The sequence below is a fragment of the Bos mutus genome, chromosome 7 (assembly GCF_027580195.1).
Source record: "Bos mutus isolate GX-2022 chromosome 7, NWIPB_WYAK_1.1, whole genome shotgun sequence".
Taxonomy (NCBI): Eukaryota; Metazoa; Chordata; class Mammalia; order Artiodactyla; family Bovidae; genus Bos; species Bos mutus.
In genome coordinates, this window is record NC_091623.1 from 104,109,956 (window position 1) to 104,131,052 (window position 21,097).

At 40.0% G+C, this 21,097-nt stretch overlaps 1 pseudogene; it reads left to right on the plus strand.

Moving 5' to 3' along the window:
* Nucleotides 1–18,975: 18,975 nt before the first annotated feature.
* Nucleotides 18,976–19,441, plus strand: LOC102284918 (large ribosomal subunit protein uL22-like; annotated as a pseudogene).
* The last annotated feature ends 1,656 nt before the right edge of the window (nt 19,442–21,097 follow it).

Consider the following 21,097-nt stretch of genomic DNA (forward strand, 5'->3'; position numbering starts at 1 on the left):
TCACATCTTAAACTCCTATACTTATAAAATAAATTCCATCCCCTAGTAAATACGTTCTTTTGGGACATGGCCTTTTATCTAGCCTCTACTACCCATGCTTCTTGAAATGTATATTTTATTCTGATTTGCATGTGCATTTCAAAATCACCTGGCTGGATCCTAATTCCTTGAAAATCTCTCCAAGGCATCACCTTCTCCAGAAGACTTCCTGGAGTTCAACTCTCAAATCTGTGTTTGTTGTCTCTTCTTACAGAGGTATGGAGATTGTTACATAAAGCATCATACTTTGGGAGCGAGTGTTCCATCTTTAAAGTCAGATAATTTAGGTTTAGATCCCAGATCTGCCACTTGATTATGCCAAATGATTATGTGCCTGAGAGCAGTTTCAGTTCAGTTCAGCTGCGTCCGACTCTTTGCGACCCCATGGACTGCAGCACACCAGGCTTCCCTGTCCATTGCCAACCCCTGGAGTTTACTCAAACTCATGCCCATCAAGTTGGTGATGCCATCCAACCATCTCATCCTCTGTCATCCCCTTCTCCTCCTGCCTTCAATCTTTCCCAGCATCAGGGTCTTTTCCAAGGAGTCAGTTCACATCAGGTAGCCAAAGTCTTGGAGTTTCAGCTTCAACATCAGTACTTCCAACCAATATTCAGGACTGATTACCTTTAGTATGGACTGGTTGGATCTCCTTGCAGTCCAAGGGACTCTCAAGAGTCTTCTCCAACACCAAAGTCCAAAAGCATCAATTCTTTGGTGCTCAGCTTTCTTTATAGTCCAACTCTCACATCCACACATGACTACTGGAAAAACCATTGCTTTGACTAGATGGACCCTTTTCAGCAAAGCAGTGTCTCTGCTTTTGAATATGCTGTCCACGTTGGTCATAACGTTTCTTCCAAGGAGCAAGTTTCTTTTAATCTCATGGCTCCAGTCACCATTTGTAGTGATTTTGGAGTCCAAAAAGATAAAGTCACTGTTTCCACTGTTTCTCCGTGTTTTTGCCATGAAGTGATGGGACTGGATGCCATGATCTTAGTTTTCTGAATGTTGAGTTTTAAGCCAACTTTTTCACTCTCCTCTTTCACTTTCATCAATAGGCTCTTTAGTTTTTCTTCACTTTCTGCCATAAGGGTGGTGTCATCTACATATCTGAGGTTATTGATATTTCTCCCGGCAATCTTGATTCCAGCTTGTGCTTCATCCAGCCCAGCATTTCTCAAGATGTACTCTGCATAAAAGCTAATCAAGCAGTTTCAGTCATCATTAATTTGAAACCTAAGATGACTTCAGCCTGGCGCAGTCTATGTAATTGTCATAAGATAACATGTGTAACATACTTGACAAGGTAAATTTTCAATCAAGGGTGACTACATCATCATTAATAATTACCTAAGGTGGCTCAGTGGTAAAGAATCTGGGTCAGGAAGATCCCCTAGAGGAGGAAATGGCAACCCACACCAGTATTCTTGCCGGGAAAATCCCATGGACAGAGGAGCCTGGTGGGCTAAAATTCATGGAGTCACAAAGAATCAGACACAACTGACTCTTAATCAACAACAGCATTCAACACCCTACGTCAGCTACTATCACTTTAATAAATGTCATAAATATGTCCCCTTGCTTCTTTTCCCACTAGTGAGTTCAATAAAAGATTGGCTATGCTTCTTCCTAACTCATAACACTGAGCCCCAAACCTTGACAAAGTAAGTGTTCAAGTAATCACTGAAATCTACTAAGATGGCGATGAAATTAATTAAAACATTATGAAGTTCAATTCTATACCTGACACTGCTCAAAGCATAGCAGCTGACAGACTGGAGCTCATCTTCATAGATTCATAGTCTATTACAAGAAGATAATCCAATGAGTCTTTGCAACTATGAGAAATGTCATGAAGGGGAAAGCACAGGATGCAGCCATGTGGACACACATACAACAGAAGGATGAAACTTTATCTAAAAGGGCAAAGGTTCACTGCCTTTTGCAATTTCTAAGACCACCCACCACAAGGCCCCACATGGCAGGTATTTATCAGGTGTTTTCAGTTTCTTTGTAAGACATGTCTAGTGTTTGCTCTTCTGTTTAAGGTTGTTCCCTTCAAACATCAGGTCTCCAAATACCCCTCAGACTTCACAAACTTAATCAACTTTATTGTTCAATAGATGATTAAATTTCCTCACAACAAGGGAAGAGTAAAATGTGCAAACAAATGCAAGCATCGTTTAACTTGCTTTTATTTAGAAGTCCATTATCCTGCCAGATCAGAGGAGAAAAAAATAAGGAAAATTTAACATTTAACATCTACTCTGACCACAGAGTAGATGCTGGGGGAGTGGGGAAAAAATACAGAAAAGAGAAAAAAGCATAGAGAAATGACCAAAACAAAGTGGAAATCCTGATGGGGTAGGGCTTCCCTGGTGGCTCAGATGGTAAAGTGACTGCCTGCAATGCAGCAGACCTGGGTTTGATCCCTAGGTTGGGAAGATCCCCTGGAGAAGGAAATGGCACCCCACTCCAGTACTCTTGCCTGGAAAATTCCATGGACTGAGGATCCTGGTAGGCTGCAGTCCATGGGGCTGCAAAGAGTCAGACACGGCTGAGCAACTTCACTTTCATTTTAATATGCTAGGACAGTCTCATGACAAGCAGTTTACATTCTCAATCTCTATAAACAAGTTATAGAAACAAGTAATTATAAATATTTGCCAAGGAATAGATTTCAGGTTTTGGAGTTTCCTCCTAACCAAAGATTATGAAGTCACACAACAAGCCCGTTCATCTAGGCTCTGTTCTGAGCGATGAGCACAGACAATAGGATTATGGGTTGAAAATGCACACTTCGCTTTATAATAGCCAGGACATGGAAGCAACCTAGATGTCCATCAGCAGATGAATGGATAAGAAAGCTGTGGTACATATACACAATGGAGTATTACTCAGCCATTAAAAAGAATACATTTGAATCAGTTCTAATGAGGTGGATGAAACTGGAGCCTATTATACAGAGTGAAGTAAGCCAGAAGGAAAAACATCAATACAGTATACTAATGCATATATATGGAATTTAGAAAGATGGTAACAATAACCCGGTGTACGAGACAGCAAAAGAGACACTGATGTATAGAACAGTATTATGGACTCTGTGGGAGAGGGAGAGGGTGGGAAGATTTGGGAGAATCACATTGAAACATGTAAAATATCATGTAAGAAACGAGTTGCCAGTCCAGCTTTGATGCACGATACTGGATGCTTGGAGCTAGTGCACTGGGACGACCCAGAGGGATGGTATGGGGAGGGAGGAGGGTTCAGGATGGGGAACACATGTATACCTGTGGTGGATTCATTTTGATATTTGGCAAAACTAATACAATTATGTAAAGTTTAAAAATAAAATAAAATTAAAAAAAAAAAAAGAAAATGCACACTTCACTGTAAACCAGAATTGGCTTGAATTCTGGTTGTGATACATACTGGCTGTGTGATAAAATTACTTCTGTCATATCTCCTCTGAAAAACTGGGGTAACCTCTAGCTCCTAAGGCTGAACCCAAACCTGAAAGAAAAAAAAAAAAATCATAGAAACCTATAGTGCGGGTTAAATTTCTTGGCAATGAGGCAAAACAGTTTTCTCTGAAATCCAAGCTCTGTAGAGCACAGCAGACCACTTTCCAGCGCCCATGAGGCAGTGCCAGGTGAAGCAATTACCTGGTTGATTGCAGGGGCTGAAATGTGCTGGAATGAGTCACTGATTAAGAGATTTATTTGGATTTCTGTTTGAGCTGTGTTTGATTAGCTTGTCCATGAAAGTAAGCAATTCCATCTCCATGGACACATTCTACTGGACACAGAAGAGCTCTGTATCCCCAGCCCCAATTGTCTTTCAGGAAAAAGGCATGAGTTGGTATCATTAGCACATGTTCATTTGTTTTAATGGGGCATTAAGACTGATTTATATGGTGGCATTTGAGGTGAAAACTCATTCCAGAATTACACCTGTATAAGAACACTTAACATTAGCTTGCCAATGGGCCTTCCAAAAGGATGAAGACCAGTGTTCCTGATTTAGGGAATTTCCATTTCACTTAGCCATCAAGAGGATTGGTCAGAAACAAATGAACAAACAAACGAAAACCAGGAGCAGCAGCCCACAAAGAATCATCTTGTGAGTTTCTCTTTGGAAATCAAGCTCATGTTAGTGCTGCAGAACTCCAAGGTTGGCAGAGAGCAAAGTTAATATTCATTTGCTCAAATTTCTGTATCTATCCTAAAGTGAAGTGAAGTGAAATCGCTCAGTCATGTCCAACTCTTTGCGACCCTGTGGACTGTAGCCCACCAGGCTCCTCTGTCCATGGGATTCTTCAGGCAAGAATACTGGAGTGGGTTACCATTTCCTTCTCCAGGGGATCTTCCCGACCCAGGTATTGAACCCAGGTCTCCCGCATTGGAGGGAGACGCTGTAACCTCTGAGCCACCAAAGGTGACTGTAATTCTTTTTACTAGAAATGCTTCTCTTTCTTTCATTGGTAACACTAACACTTTGAGATACTGATATAATCATTATCGATTTTGCTATCATTCATCATGACGGCCTTAAGAGAGGTCAGTTCCCTATTTCTTTACAATAGCAAAGTCAAGAAAAACAACACTGCAGATTATCATCCTTTTTATACAATTTTCCCCTCAACATTAGTTCCTCTCCAGGTCCTGTTTGCTGTTCTACCTCCCGTTCCCTAATGACTGTCCCTTTATCCTCATCATTAATTGCTGGTGGTTCTGTTGGCAAAGAGAAATGGAGGGGAACATTATAAAAGTCATTCCAGCTAATATCAGCCTCATTCAATTGAAAATATGGGGAAAAATAACTTTCTACAGAGGACTTTGAAACAATCAGGAGAAAGAACTTTTTCAATGCCGGCACTGGTGTTGATGTGAAGAGAGGTAAATATTTAGTGACTTAATACTTAGTGATTTATTTGTAGGTTATTCCTTTAAAATCTGACTTGTTAAGCTTAAGCTATGAAAATAAGATCTGAGTCTCAATATTCACCAATGAATCTCCAGTTTTTTTTCCGTCAGTATTTATCACATAGGGTTTCCCAGGTGGCTGAATGGTAAAGCATTTGCCTACCAATGCAGGAGATGTGAGTTGAATCCCTGGGTTGGGAAGATCCCCTGGAGTAGGAAATGGCTACCACTCAAGTATTCTTGCCTGGAGAATTCCATGGACTGAGGAGCCTGGCGGGCTACAGTCCGTGGGGTCACAAAATAGCTGGACTTGACCTAGCGGCTTTAAAAAAATAAATAAATAAACTCACATAAGGTGATTGATAAATCCATCAAAGTAATGGATAAGAAGGGAGCTTAGTTTGCCAGGACTATTCTTACCTGTTCACTGTCAACCCTCCTTGTTAGGAGAATAAAATTAACAGGCAAGTATATTCCTATCTGTCTTTATTCAAACCTTCCTAAGCTCATGGGATGAATACATAGCCTTGCAAGTGCATCTCTAGACCTTGATGCAAGGATCCATCCATTACACAAACCAACAATATTCATAACAACACAGTTTTCAAAAAGTAATTTTAGAATTTAAGAGCTGGAAAAGGAAGACAGTGCTTAAAATAACAGCACTATTGAAGTCTCTACTTGCATTCTGACCCAACAGGATAAAAACTTTATTTTCAGCCCAGGTATGAAATTCAAACTAAATATTAAAAAAAAATGTATTTACAAAGGCATTCACATTTCAGTACAAGATTCTCTCCAGGTTACTATTTATTATCAAGGCAAGAATATTTCAAGAAGTGGGACATGCTTCCTAAGTGAAACCACCTTAAGCTTGCTTTGAAACTCTGGGGATGTACCAGTGTTTGTATTACCAGCACCTCATCCTTCCAAAAATAAATGCAATCAGGCCTCCAGATACTTCTAAACATATTGCACTTTTACTTTCTACCTGAACACAAAACATCTCCCAGGTGTTTGTGATCTTTATGTTTTAAAAATAAGGTTTAAGGTGTATATCCATCCATCTCTCATATCTGATTTCACATCTTGTTAGTCTGAACTGAATTCTTTATTTTATCTTTCAGTCTAACACCATCAGTAATTTCACATGAGAATCAACTCTAATATGTTCATATCTCATCAAGAAGGATAATGGTCCTGCCAAAAAGATCTATTTCTTTAGGTGTGCTTCTGCAGTGAAGGAGAGCTTTGCACTTGCAAAGCAAGAGGCTAGAAAGATGTTTGATTTTCATGGGTGTAACTGATCCTGTCATATTCTCGGGAACAATAGCTGTCAATCAGAAGAACATTAGATTTAAATTATTTATTTTGTATCACTTCCTATGGCTTCCCTTTATGCCAAACACCTAGGCTGATGAATTTATTAATCTGTAGCTGGTGGTTTCATCCATGCTGCAGAAAGAAAACAATTCAAGTGAGTAATCCCAGGGAACAAACTGTTCTATCATCAAACCTACATCTCCCAACCATCATTTTAAGCACTAAAGTCCTTTGAACTGTCAAAACAATGGGGCAATATTCATGATTTCTCTCCTATTTATAGAAAACTTGTCATTTCATTATTTCCAAGAAAGAAACTGTGCATATCCAAGTAGATTGAGGCAAAAAGGGAGATTTTCAGTGAGAGAGAGGCAACTGGCCATATCTAAATAGTGTGTTGGGGGCGGGTTGGGTTAATAAAACCTAATTTCTTATTCTATCAACAGGACTGATATTCAGATTGAAGTATCAGGTTGATTTTGATGAACTCTAGAACATGACCTCCCAACTCTACAGAGTCAATCTATCGTTTAAAGGGTAAATCTATCGTTTAAAAGAAAAAATCAGGGAAAGGTAAAAATCATGGTTCCCCTAAAGGTATAAAAATTAACATGTGTTAAAGATTTTATTCTGGTTGGATGGCATCACCAACTCAATGGATTTGAATTTGAGTAAACTCTGGGAGTTGGTGATGGACAGGGAGGCCTGGCGTGCTGCAGTCCACGGGGTCTCAAAGAGTTAGACGCAACTGAACTGAACTGAACCTCTTCCAGACCAGACAGAATCCACATGCCTACAAGATATCTGCAATTTACAGAATTTTAAAATAATTCCCATAGAATCAGAATATAAGACAGAAGGCAGAAGGGTGCCGTGTAGGCAATGTCTTCTTTCCCACAGGAGCACAAAGTGTTAACTAGGAAAAGGGCTAAACATAGCAGGCTGCAAACATCCTCACTGGGTAAAATAGGAAGCCTGCCAGCTCATATTAATTGCTTGCCTTGCGTCTTGACTAGCTGTAGCCTCTGTTCCACATACACTTCAGCTATTCCTCCTCAAACTAGCATGTGGCATTTTTCTACTTGTGCTGAAACAGAGAAAGACAGGGAACAGACTCTCCATACATAAAACCCAGTGAAGTTGTTCAAAAAGGCCTCCCTAAGATGTACTGGGTTGACCAAAAAGTTCATTTGGGTTTTTCCACAAGATGTTACAGAAAAGCCCCAGTAAACTTTTTGGTCATCCCAATACTACTCTGGCATGCGGATTTTTTTGAGCTAATGGCAAGGGAGACCATGTGGGCTCGAGACAAACCATGGCTTCTCTTAACTACTGAGAAAAATTTAAATTGGGTTATCTTCCCCAGAAAGAGAGTTATGACCAGAGGTAAAATTTAGATGTTGGCCCATCAGTATGGCACAACAAACGTCTTTTCTTCTGCTGTGAATAACCCTCTTATTCTTGGAAGCCTCAGGGCCCTATCTCATTCCCTAGCTCAGGATGGTGTACAGGTGACTCTTACTAAACTGTGTCAAACCCACAGGTTTGAACTCTGTGGGTCCATTTATACAGGCATTTTTTTTTTCAATAGACACACACCGCAGTACTGCATGATCTACAGTTGTTCAAAAAATTGTGTTCCAGGAATGTGGAACCACAAATGTAGAGGCCAATCTGTAAAATGACATGCCAGTTTTCAACTGTTTGGGGATTGGTGCCCCAATTCCCACATTTTGCAGGTTCAACTGTATATACTTCATTTTACATTTCTGTACCTGAATCTCTCATATTTTGGGGGGCCCTCTCTTTGTGTGGATCACACTAAACTGTGGAAAATTCTGAAAGAGATGGGAATACCAGACCACCTGATCTGCCTCTTGAGAAATTTGTATGCAGGTCAGGAAGCAACAGTTAGAACTGGACATGGAACAACAGACTGGTTCCAAATAGGAAAAGGAGTACATCAAGGCTGTATATTGTCACCCTGCTTCTTTAACTTATATGCAGAGTACATCATGAGAAACGCTGGACTGGAAGAAACACAAGCTGGAATCAAGATTGCCGGGAGAAATATCAATAACCTCAGACATGTAGATGACACCACCCTTTATGGCAGAAAGTGAAGAGAAACTAAAAAGCCTCTTGACGAAGGTGAAAGTGGAGAGTGAAAAAGTTGGCTTAAAGCTCAACATTCAGAAAACGAAGATCATGGCATCCGGTCCCATCACTTCATGGGAAATAGATGGGGAAACAGTGGAAACAGTGTCAGACTTTATTTTTCTGGGCTCCAAAATCACTGCAGATGGTGACTGCAGCCATGAAATTAAAAGATGCTTACTCCTTGGAAGGAAAGTTAGGACCAACCTAGATAGCATATTCAAAAGCAGAGACATTACTTTGCCAACAAAGGTCCATCTAGTCAAGGCTATGGTTTTTCCTGTGGTCATGTATGGATGTGAGAGTTGGACTGTGAAGAAGGCTGAGCACCAAAGAATTGATGCTTTTGAACTGTGGTGTTGGAGAAGACTCTTGAGAGTCCCTTGGACTGCAAGGAGATCCAACCAGTCCATTCTGAAGGAGATCAGCCCTAGGATTTCTTTGGAAGGAATGATGCTAAAGCTGAAACTCCAGTACTTTGGCCACCTCATGCGAAGAGTTGACTCATTGGAAAAGACTCTGATGCTGGGAGGGATTGGGGGCAGGAGGAGAAGGGGACGACAGAGGATGAGATGGCTGGATGGCATCACTGACTCGATGGACGTGAATCTGAGTGAACTCCTGGAGTTGGTGATGGACAGGGAAGCCTGGAGTGCTGCGATTCATGGGGTCGCAAAGAGTCGGACACAACTGAGTGACTGATCTGATCTCATGTAAGTGGGGTTCCCATGCATACGAAATTAAATTTGACTTTTTCCTATAAATCAGTCTCATGTCAACTTAATTCTTTGACCAGACACAAGAACCTAAAAGGATAGTTTTCTTCCTCTGCAACCCAGGATTCTAATAGCTGACATCTATAGATGACATTTAAATAATCAATTATTTCATGAATCTATATCAAGTGCCTGCACCAACACCCTCTCTTCTAGGTAATGGAATCAATGTTATACGATGAAGATGGAGGATCTCAGGAGACTTTATTAACATGAATAGAAGAAAACATCTAGTCACCAAGGCTTCCTTAAATCAAAGGACATTCATGAGGAATCATACACAAGTCACTAGCCAATACATTATGTCTTTTTTAAAAATTTCCTCCAAACTTCAGTTTCCTTCCATCATCATCATAACCAATGTCTTGTAATTAACAGAATAACAGCTATGGTTTTCCCTTTCTGGGCTATTTGTGACATCCCATGACTTAAAGAATGTTTAATTTAGACTTGAGGGTGGGAGACATTGCCAGCCACTCTAGACCTTCCCATTTTCTTGCCATATTCAAATCTGGCACTGTGCTTTAAAGACTCAAGTTATGAATATATTATACAGCAGGTAAAGGAAGCTAGATCTAAAATATAACAGATGAAGGAAATTAGATTTTTATCAGGCAGCCATAAGAAGGCACGAATTGAGAAAATAAAAAAAGTTAGCCAAGTATTCAAAAGCAATTTCCTAAGGAGACAAAGAGAACAATGAAAGACAATTAGTGAAAGAAAAGACTTTCAGTCTATTCCTGACCAGAGGAAATAAATTCTGCTCTAATACTAGGCTTCTAAATTAGTAATATTAATACGAGGATTTAATAGTAACCAATCAAGCCCTAAATCAGTAGTTTTGAACTGGTAAAAGACCTTTTTAAAATTTTTTTTTCAAGTATGCTTCAGTTTAAGGGCTTCCTTGATAACTCAATTGGTAAAGAATTCACCTGTAATGCAGGAGACCCTGGTTCAATTCTTGGGTCGGGAAGATCCACTGGAGAAGGGATAGGCTACCCACTCCAGTATTCTTGGGCTTCCCTGGTCGCTCAGCTGGTAAAGAATCCGCCTTCAATGTGGGAGACCTGGGTTTGATACCTGGGTTGGGAAGATCCCCTGGAGAAGAGAAAGGCTACTTCTGTATTCTGGCCCAGAGAATTCCATGGAGTGCGTAGGCCATGCACATAGGGTTGCAAAGAGTCAGACACGACTGAGTGACCTTCATCTTCACTTTTCAGTTTATTTTAGCAAAAATTGATTTCAAACCAGACAACACCAAACCACAAGTGTTTAGGAGTGCTCCACCAACAGAAGCTCAGTGAAGAACATTTACAGAGAAAAGGAAGAAGAAAATGACTATTGATGGCTATAGCCTAAACCCTACTTTGCTGTTGGTGATCAGTGGCCCATAGCTTTCAATTTCATAACCTTGACCTATTTCCAGCCTTATTTACTGCTTATTAGGCCTCCATGGCCTGAAAAATGCTTATTAGGCTTCCATGGCCTCTAGCCTGGAAAATCCCATGGACGGAGGAGCCTGGTAGGCTGCAGTCCATGGGGTCGCAAAGAGCTGGACACGACCGAGCGATTTCACTTTCACTTTTCACTTTCACTTTTCACTTTCATGCATTGGAGAAGGAAATGGCAACCCACTCCAGTGTTCTTGCCTGGAGAACCCCAGGGACGGGGGCTGCCCTCTATGGGGTCCCACAGAGTCTGACACGACTGAAGTGACTTAGCAGCAGGCCTCCATGGCAGTAGAGCCTCCTTAGTCTCATTGCCTCCTTGTCTTATTTAACAAATCCGAGACAAACTGTCCCTATATCCTTGCCCCAATCACTTATATTTTTCTTAGCTCACATTCTGTACTTTGCCCTCTGATCATCAGCAAGTCCATGAGAGGTGAGGGTGGGGAGAGAAGAATTAGACATTGTGAGTGTCTGACAAAGGATTAGTACAGTAATGCCACAGATTTATAAACAAAATAAGACTCTGGATGATCCTATTCAAGTCTTACATATCTTTTAGAAATAACGTTGGAGAAAAATGGTAATTTGGGAAGATTGCTTGACTGGGAGCCATAAGACCAGGGCTCCAGGGCCAAACATGCCTCTAATTCAGGTGAGAATTTGAGCAGAGATAGGCCAGTCTTAGTTGCCACATTTTTCTGAAACAAAGTAAGGTTTTGGAGAAGTATGGAAAGGATGATGACTACATAAGTGTTCTAAAGACCCTCATGGTCACACGTCTATGCCCATGGGGCTGTGGGCCAGGATGAATAGAAAGTCCACAGGCAGAGTTACTGACCTCAAGCCCACTTACACATGAGCAGAACAGTTGTTACTCTTGACATGATCTGCAAACTTCTGCTTGATCTTCCTCCCAACAGCCACAGTGCCAGTCCCTCTCTTCTTTATCTTCTGTTCTCTAGTTTCCCATGCTTCCTTCCACTTTCACTGGTTCTTATAGCTACTCCCAGTCACCGTGCTTAATAGAACTCTGTGCTGAAAAATTGAATCCAAGCAGGACATGGACACATCAAGTCACTCTGCTGAATAGAACTCTGTGCTAAAAATTGAAACCAAGCAAGACCCTGGGCACAGAAGCCTCTCTGTGTCCCCCTTTCTTATTTGCAGGATAAAAGCTTCACCCTCCTACCATAGAACAGATTTAAACAGTTCCTAACCAGGGAAGTAGGAAAAAAGGGCAAAGAAGGAACAATATTGCAGCTATTAAGACAGAATCCTGATTCCTCTTCAAGGGATATAAACAGCATGTTTTAGTTCTTCTGAAGGAAGCAAGGCTCTCATCCAGATGGAGGGTGGTCATTTCAGGCTGAGCACAAGATTCCTGGAGCACCATCCTGTCACCCACCACCAATCAATGAGAAGAAAATCGTATGTCCTGCAGGCGTCAGCCCACAATTTGCCTATAAATACTTTTCCCGCAGACCATCAGGGAGTTCAGGTTTTTTGAGCATGAGACACTCGGTTTCCTTGCTTGCCCCTAAAATAAACCTTTCTCTGCTCCAAACTCTGCCATTTCAGTTTGTTTGATTTCATTGTGTCAGGCACATGAGCTTTTGCTAACAAAACAAACCTTAGAATAAACTTCTCACTCTTGGGTTTATGTTCCATCCCATTGCCATGGCCTGCAGTCCTTACATGATCTGGCATCTTCTCACTTCTCAATTCATCATGCACTGCTTTTCCTCTCATTTTTAAAACTTTATTCCATACTGTTCTAATTTCCATTTTACAAACATGACAGGCCACTTGAACCTTGGGCTCTTCTGTCCTGCCTGTGTGTGCAACTCTCCTTACCCCTTCTTCATCCAGCTAACAACTACTGATCCTTTATATGCCACCACGAATGCCTCTTTGGGGAAGCCTCCTTACCATGTAGGAAGTCTGCAGCTGCAAACAATAGCACTCTATAATTTAAATAGTTTAAACAAAAATAAATGTATTTCCTCACACAAAAATCCACCTGGGGATAGAGTTCCAGGGCTAACTCCATTGTTCAGTCAGCTCATCAGGTCCCTAGGTTCTCCCCACTGGTCTGCTCTTTCTTAGGTTCCTGAGACAGCTACAAGAGTCCCAGCCATCACAGGGAGACCCTTAGCATCCAGAGAATGGAGAGGTCCCTCCCTCCATGTCTGTCTTTATCAGGATATAAAACATTTCCCAGAAGCACTCAACAGCGTCCCAGCTCCAAGTGGCCAGCATTGGCTACATTTCTTTTTTTCTAATTGAAAAGGAAGTGCAGAAACAAAGTATATTTGTAGCTTCTAGCATGAGAGGCAGAGGCTGCTATGAAAAAGATACATCCATGCAAGATAGACTCTCTTGCTGTAAGCACTTCCTATTCTTTGTTATACTTAACGGTAGTAATCACAAGATAATTGTTAGCTGTTTGATAACTGTTCATTTCCTATGTTGTTGTTCAGATGCTCAGTCGTGTCTGACTCTTTGTGACTCCATGGACCGCAGCACACCAGGTTTCCCTGTCCTTCACTGTCTTCCGGAGCTTGCTCAAACTCAAGTCCATTGAGTTGGTTGATGCCATCAAAACCATCTCATCCTTGCAGTGTGATCTGAGGCAGCTACCTCACTTGGTTGAGAGTCATTTTTCTCAAATGAAATATGGTAACTAAAATGGTGACGTCTATTGATGATTCAGTGAGAGTGTGATTAAAATCTCAGGAAAAAGGGTAACCTTATTTATCTCAAATAATTGTTGCTATTAGCATTATAATCATTACTACTACTGATATTATAGAAAGATACTTTGCTTCATTTTTTTTCCTTATGACGGAGTTCAGGGAAGGCTACCCCAAATATGTCACTTTGGTATATCAATTATTTGCCATTAAAGTTACTTGAACAACTGATACAAGAGGGACACACTGACCCTCCTTGGTCCCGGAAACTGGAACCTAGCAGGATCCCATGGGGCCTTCCCTCATATCCTCTGCTTTAGCTCTTCTCTGAAGTACCTAGACAACAGTATTTGATAAGCATGTCCTGAGTTGTTTAGCAGATGTAAAAAACCTCTCCCTCACCAACAAAGGGAAGATGTTAACTACTTGATGACCATGAGCACATAACCCCAGGCCTTCTGGAGCCTAAGGACTGATGCTGTTCATCCCTGTGGCACCACCCTGTTACCTCACCATCAGCCAGTCAGAGAACGGTGCACAAAATGATCAAAGACCCTACAAACTCTCTCCCTCACCTGTCTTTTAAAAATGCTTTGCCAAAACTCTTCAGTGAGTTTGGGGCCTTTAGAGCATGAGCCACCCTTCTCCTTTCTTGACCCTACACTAAACCTTTCTCCGCTCCAAACTCTGATGTTTGTTTGACCTCACTGTGCACCAGACACATAAACTTGTGTTAACAAAAGCAGGCAATAAACCCCCCAGGTCAAAGGAGCCCTCTTTGTAGCAGGGCATCCTTATCCCCAGAGAGGCTCTATCAACAAACCTTGCTATTTTTTTACCACTTTACTTTCTAATTCACTACCCTTCACCCGAACCCCTCTGTCTTCTCAATTCTTTACAAATGTATTGTTTTTTTCCCCCCAAACAGTAAAAAAGCTGCCTGCTTTGGTCATTTGATCCTCATATTCCTATGAACTCCCATAGGAGTTAATATCTTTTTCCTCCATTGTGTCCATTTAATTACTGCAACAGCCAAAAGAACCAAGAGTGGCAGAGATTTTCCCCCTCCCTGAAACTTACCTGTATGTTCATCACAGCAAAAAGGAAACAAAAAGCCCTAAGTTTCCTCTGATATCAGAGGGGTGTATCAGAAAAACAGGAGGGCAGGAGAACTATGAGACCCAGAAGAAAATGAAATTCTTCATCAGCCTAAGCTTAGAGGGAGAGGGCAAAGTCTAAAGGCTTCTGCGAATCTGCACAACGCAGCCTCATTCTGCTTTCTGTTTGGATATTACGCCTCCCCAGCGGGGGAATAAAAAAAAAAAAAAGAACCTTTTTAACACCTTCCAACTGAAAACCGTGTGAATCTTTTCAAAAAAGGCATCTAGCTTTCTTCCCAGCATATTTATCACCATTGTTATCCTCGGCCTAGCCACTTAGGAAATTCAATTCAAGATGACAGAATCAATGGTATTGTTTTTTGGTTTTGTTTTTGTTTTTTGAAACCGTGATATTCTGAGAAAATGTAAATATATGGAGAGAGAGCAGGTGCACATGTTCTCTTGGGGGGAAGATGACGACGCATTATGGCTTCAAAATCGCAGTCACGCCTCTCAGAATCGCATTTTCACCTGCCACTGAGCCCTGCTTTCAGAGCTCCCTGTGGTCTCTGGAGTCCCCAGTGCGGTTTCAGCCGCCCCTGTAAAAGCCATCTTTCCACTTTGAGAAGTGCTACCAGCCTGGGCAAACATAAGCAAGAATAACTGAGTAAACAAAGCCAGGTGCAATTTGAATGCAAGTTTAAAAAAAGAACACCTTTCAAGGGAAAAGACTACAGATCTGATTTTGTAACAGTCAGGTTAATTACTGTCTAACATCCTAATTAGCAGTGAACACTGGATTTAAAATGGGTTAACAATGGAGGGGGGGCTCCAGGAATTAATACATTTGCATTTTGTAATTCTGAATTTCTCCTTTAGAACATCCTGACCAAATATATATAGTCATGGTTTGGTGGTTCTTCCACGAAACTGGGTGAACACTTGTCATTTATAGTTGGGATGACAGACAGAAATAGTTGGACTCAATGATTAAACAAGTCAAAACATCAACTAACTATGTCTATATACCAAAAATTTTTGTGGAGACAAATATAGAACTGTTTAAATTTAGGGACAACACTTAATTGAAAACTGAAAAAATAAAACCTGACTGTGAACAGAGACTTCACATAAAACAATGAGAATCTGAGTGATTGATGGAAATAGTTGTCACTCATATCAGACTAGTTTAACACTTGTCCTCACAGAGAAAATGTAAATGTCTAGATGAATGTATTTCCCACGCTACCTATACACTACTTGATCTGAACTCATTATATGTAGAGGAGTTCTTTGTATTTATTCATATCCAGGGTTTTGTTTAACTTTTTCAATAGTAGCTAAAATGGAGAATGTCTTTCATAGTGTCAGATATCACTATTGGCTTATACTCAGACTGGATTCATTATTTACACTCAGCTTGAAATTCTAATTATCTAAACCTCAAAGTAGCCAATATATCAGTCATGTAACTTGACATTTATATGCACATAAAACAGTAACAATTTCATGGATCTTTATGTCTGCCAAATCAGAGAATCCAAAATGACACTCAGGGTCAAAAATGATTGTGAACCAGAATTTTTTCTCTCCCCCCAAATATAATGTGCCATTGAGTATATTTTGAAGAAATACTTAAACTATGGAGTATGGAGGCTCAAGAAGAAAATGTGTTATGGAGGGCAAAAGCAAAGCAAAACAAGATGGTAACAACAAAACATATGAAAACAATAAAAAAGAACAACTATTTGATTCATTTGCTGTCTTGCAGAGTTTGTTATTAATAAACAGCAGAGATGAAATCTTATACTCCATCACAGTCTGAGAATAATAAAAACCAAAAGACATCCTTCTGTTGAGTTGAATAAAAAGTAAACAAGCAAAAAACCCTTACCATTAAAGAAGGGAATAGACCTTACCACACTATCCACATGTTTACCCCAAAACACTGCCCAAGCAGGCAATGACAGAAAGAGGGGAGAGTGAGATAGAAGAACAATTCAGTGACAGAGAAGACAGATCGAGGATCCTAGCATGTATTTGGTAGAAGCTCTAAACAAACAAAAAGAGGAAGGTGGAAAAGCAAAATTTGAATAAAAGTAGTTTTTTTTTTTTTTTCTCAAAATGAAAGAAAACTCACATTTTAGATTAAAAGAGAACTGCTACTGCCAAGGATAAATACAGTAAATCTACATATGGAAACATTATCATCACCCTTCAGGAAGGAAAAAAAGCTCAAATTACCAGGGATCAAAAACCAGCTATTCTCAAAGGAAGGACATTTTATATTATATTTTATCCTCAAATAAACTGAAAGCCAATTTTTAATCACTGTCCATTCTGGGTGGTGCTAAAAAAGTGAAAATAAAAGCAACAACAAAAACCTCAACAACCAAGAAATGTTATCCATTCAATAATTCAAAATCCATTAAACAATTATTCACAGGTATATGAGAACTAAGATAATTTATCCAAATCAACTATTAAGACAAGAAAAGTGAACTCAATTAGAAGGTGTAGAGGTTACCAAAGAACAGAAATCTTGATTTAAAATATTGGTAAATTTTGGGGTACCTATAGGAAAAGCTGTATAGTATACTGTACTTAAACTTTTTGTTTGAAATAATAGTGGATCACTACACTGTTTTAAGAAAGAAGACCAATTTAGGAAGGAACATTCAGAATGTTGGACTCCTGTTTATGTTAAAATATTGAAGGCTGACCAGAAAAATGTGTAAAGGAAGCTAGAATAATTGGGAAAATAAAGTCAGTATCTTCATTGAATTACAATACAGACCAATTCATGCAAAAATCATTAATGGGGGATATGATGCTGAGAATCAAGACATGAAAGGCTCTATATTTTGTAATAAAGAGCCTGACTTCAGTATTTGACGTTTAACTAGTGACTGGTTTTAAGTCTCATTCCTCTCTTTTCCCTCTCTGGTCCCCATCTGAGTAAAAGGATAAGGAGGCCACGTAACTCCTTTTATTGGCAGGAGTTTCAAATCCATCAAGCTCCTGCCCACCTATAGGAAGTCTTACCCAGGTCCAAGCCCCTAACCATTGTAAAATGCCAGTCTCCATTCCCTGCTCTCTCTCAAGGGCCTGTTTGGGAAGCTGACTCTCCTGCTGTCTACCAATGAAGTAAAATAAATAAATAAATAAAACATCTTCATTTGAGTAATATATCTTTTCATGCTCCCTTTCTATGTATGTGGCGTCATCATTTAAATCAAATTTTGCATTGAGTCCATCCAATCTCAATTTAATCAGAATTGAGTTGAATTCAAGATTATTCCTGTTAATCAGTTTTCAAGTACCAAGTTGTAAGGTAAAAACATACACTGTGGAGAAATAAGACAACGCTTTGACTGGGTGATCAAAGTTGACATCACTGATGAGGGGCAGACATACTCGTGAGTCCCCAAGAATGACAGGCCACTGTGCAGTTTTCCAGCTCAGAACACATAATTTAAAAACAACCCCGAGGGAAGATAAATTAAAAACAAGAAAGAGCCCATTAAAAAGGAGAGAGGAGAATGCAGATTTTATTCTTCAAATGTGTCGATATCTTAAAAACAGGGAGGGCTAGAGAAATGTATCAAATTAAAGAATACATGACAACTAAATGCAGCACCTGACTCTAGACTGGAGTCTGTATTAAAAGGAGAAATACTATAAATGACACTGGGTCAACTGATAAAAATGCAATGTAGATAATACATTTAACTAATATGTTAATATTATATTTATTAAAGTTGATGTTTGTACATGTGCTCAGCCATGCTTGACTCTTTGTGACCCCATGGACTGTAGCCTGCCAGGCTCCTCTGTCCATAGAATTCTCCAGGCAAGAATACTGGAGCGGGTTGCCATTTCCTCCTCCAGGGGATCTTTCTGACTCCAGAATCGAACCTTCATCTCTTGTGTCTTCTGCATTAGCAGGTGGATTCTCTACCACTGTGTCACCTAGGATGCCCACTGAAGTTGATAACTGCCCTTTATTTAAGAAGGTATCCTGTTCTTAGGAAATATATACTTAAGTATTCAGTTTAAAGGGCCATGACGCAACACTCGCAAATAGTTCAGAAAAAATCGCATGTGTGTACACTCATACAGACTATACTTATTAATGATAAAACACAAAGTCAGTAAAATATTAACAATCCATGAATCTAGGGCAAGAATATATATTCTTTTTATTATTAAAACCACTTTTCTGGAAACAAAAAAATTATTTTGAAATTAAAGGTTGAAACATCTTGCATGTTCTTCCATATGCATAGTTTGAGAAATAGAAGAAAAACTTTGGTGACAGATTTTTAATCCACTTGTATAGTAAAAAATTGATGCCTCTTTTTTTTCCAGTAAGCAGCCTGAGGTGACCCCTAAAAGTGGTACACTATTCACTTGACCCAGAAAACCCCACAAAACCATGCAAATCAAGAGGTTCAAATCGTGTTCATTTTAAGAACACTCGTGAAACTGCCCAGGCCATAAAGGGTATGCATATCTGAAAAGCCACCAAGTATCTGAAGGATGTCACTTTAAAGAAGCAACGTGTGCCATTCTGTCGTTACAACGGTGGAGCTGGTAGGTGTGCACAGGCCAAACAGTGGGGCTGGATGCAGGGTCGGCGGCCCAAAAAAGAGTGCTGAATTTTTACTACACATGCTCAAAAATGCAGACAGTAATGCTGAACTTAAGGGCTTAGATGTAGATTCTCTGGTCATTGAGCACATCCAGGTGAACAAAGCCCCCATGATGCGGCGCAGGACTTACAGAGCTCACAGTCAGATCAACCCCTACATGAGCTCTCCCTGCCACATTGAGATGATCCTTACTGGAAAAGAACAGATCGTTCCTAAACCAGAAGAGGAGGTTGCACAGAAGAAAACGATATCCCAGAAGAAACTGAAGAAACAAAAACATGGCCCAGGAATAAATGCCGCAAAAAATAAATGCAAATAAAAGTAAAAAAAAAAAAAAAAAATTGAAGCCTTACATATGTATAAGACAAATTTATAACAAACTGGGACATATATATCCCTTCACCCAGTAAGTAATAAATATACATGTTTCAAAACTCATGTAACATATAGAAAGTGGGAAGGTTCTACACCACAAAGGACCAATGGCAACAATTTATTATGTTAGAAAACAACAACAAGAAGAATCTTAGAGATGTGGAAGCTTAGAATAATTCATGTGCTATAAAGAAAATCAAACTGGAAATATTCTTGTAAGAATTGGGTATTCTTACAACTGAATGACAATCAAAATATCATATGTTACAACTGAGCTAAAATGGTGCTGAGAATTATAGCCAAACTGAATTCATTTTTTTGAACTTTAAATAAGCATCTCCCTACAAAAGCTGAAACAGAACATAATAAACCAAATGAAAAAAGATGAAAGAATAAATAAGTAATCATCAAAGCATAATACAAAAGATGATGACAAACTTCCCTGTTGGTAGAATCTGCCTGCCAATGCAGGGGACATAGGTTTGATTCTTGGTCCAGAAAGATTCCACAAGCCGCGGGGCAACTAAGCCACTGCACCTCAACTACTGAGCTCACTAGAGAAGCCTGCTTGCCTAGAGCCCATGCTCCACAAGGCAAGCCACCCCAGAGAAGCCCGGGCGCTGCATCTAGAAAGCAATCCTCACTCGCCACCACCACAGAAAGCCTGCTAAGCAGCAAGAAGACTGAGCACAGTCAAAAATAAATATTTTTCTTTTTAAAGAAAACACGATTGTGATTTAAAAAAATGGTAAATAAAGTAAAAAAACACTATCTTATGAGCTAGACAAGCTCCAGCTAAGCTTACTGGAGGGAAAGTACTGAGAAAAAGAAATGACATAACTGGAGATAGGATAGAGTTTCTATGTGTTATCTGAATGACAAAGATATATAGAAAAACATTTTGTTCTATGAAACTAGCTCATTTGTACTGATACAGATGAACCTAGAGTCTGACATACAGAGTGAAGTAAGTCAGAAAGGCTTCTCTGGTAGCTCAGCTGGTAAAGAATCTGCCTGCAATGTGGGAGACCTGGGTTAGATCCCTGGGTTGGGAAGATCCCCTGGAAAAGGGAATGGTTACCTTTTTCAGTATTCTGGCCTGGAGAATTCCATGGACTGTATAGTCTGTGGGGTCACAAAGAGTTGGACACGACTGAATGACTTTCACATTCATTCAAATAAGAAAGAGAAAAACAAATACTGTATAGTAACACATATATATATGGGATATTAGAAAAAAATGGTACAGATGAACCTATTTGCAGGGCAGAGACACTGATGTAGAGAATGGACACGTGGGTATAAAGGGGGACGGCAAGGGTGAGACAAATTTGGAAAGTAGCATTGACATATATACACTGCTGCTGCTGCTGCTGCTAAGTTGCTTCAGTCGTGCCCGACTCTGAGATACTCCAGGCAAGAACACTGGAGTGGGCTGCCTTTGCCTTCTCCCATATATACACTACAATGTGTAAAACAGCTAGTGGGAAGCTGCTGCACAGCACAGGAAGCTTCACATGGTGCTCCGTGATGACCTAGAGGAGTGGAACGTGGGGGTGGTGAGAGGGAGGCTCGAGAGAGAGGAGATACGTATACATAT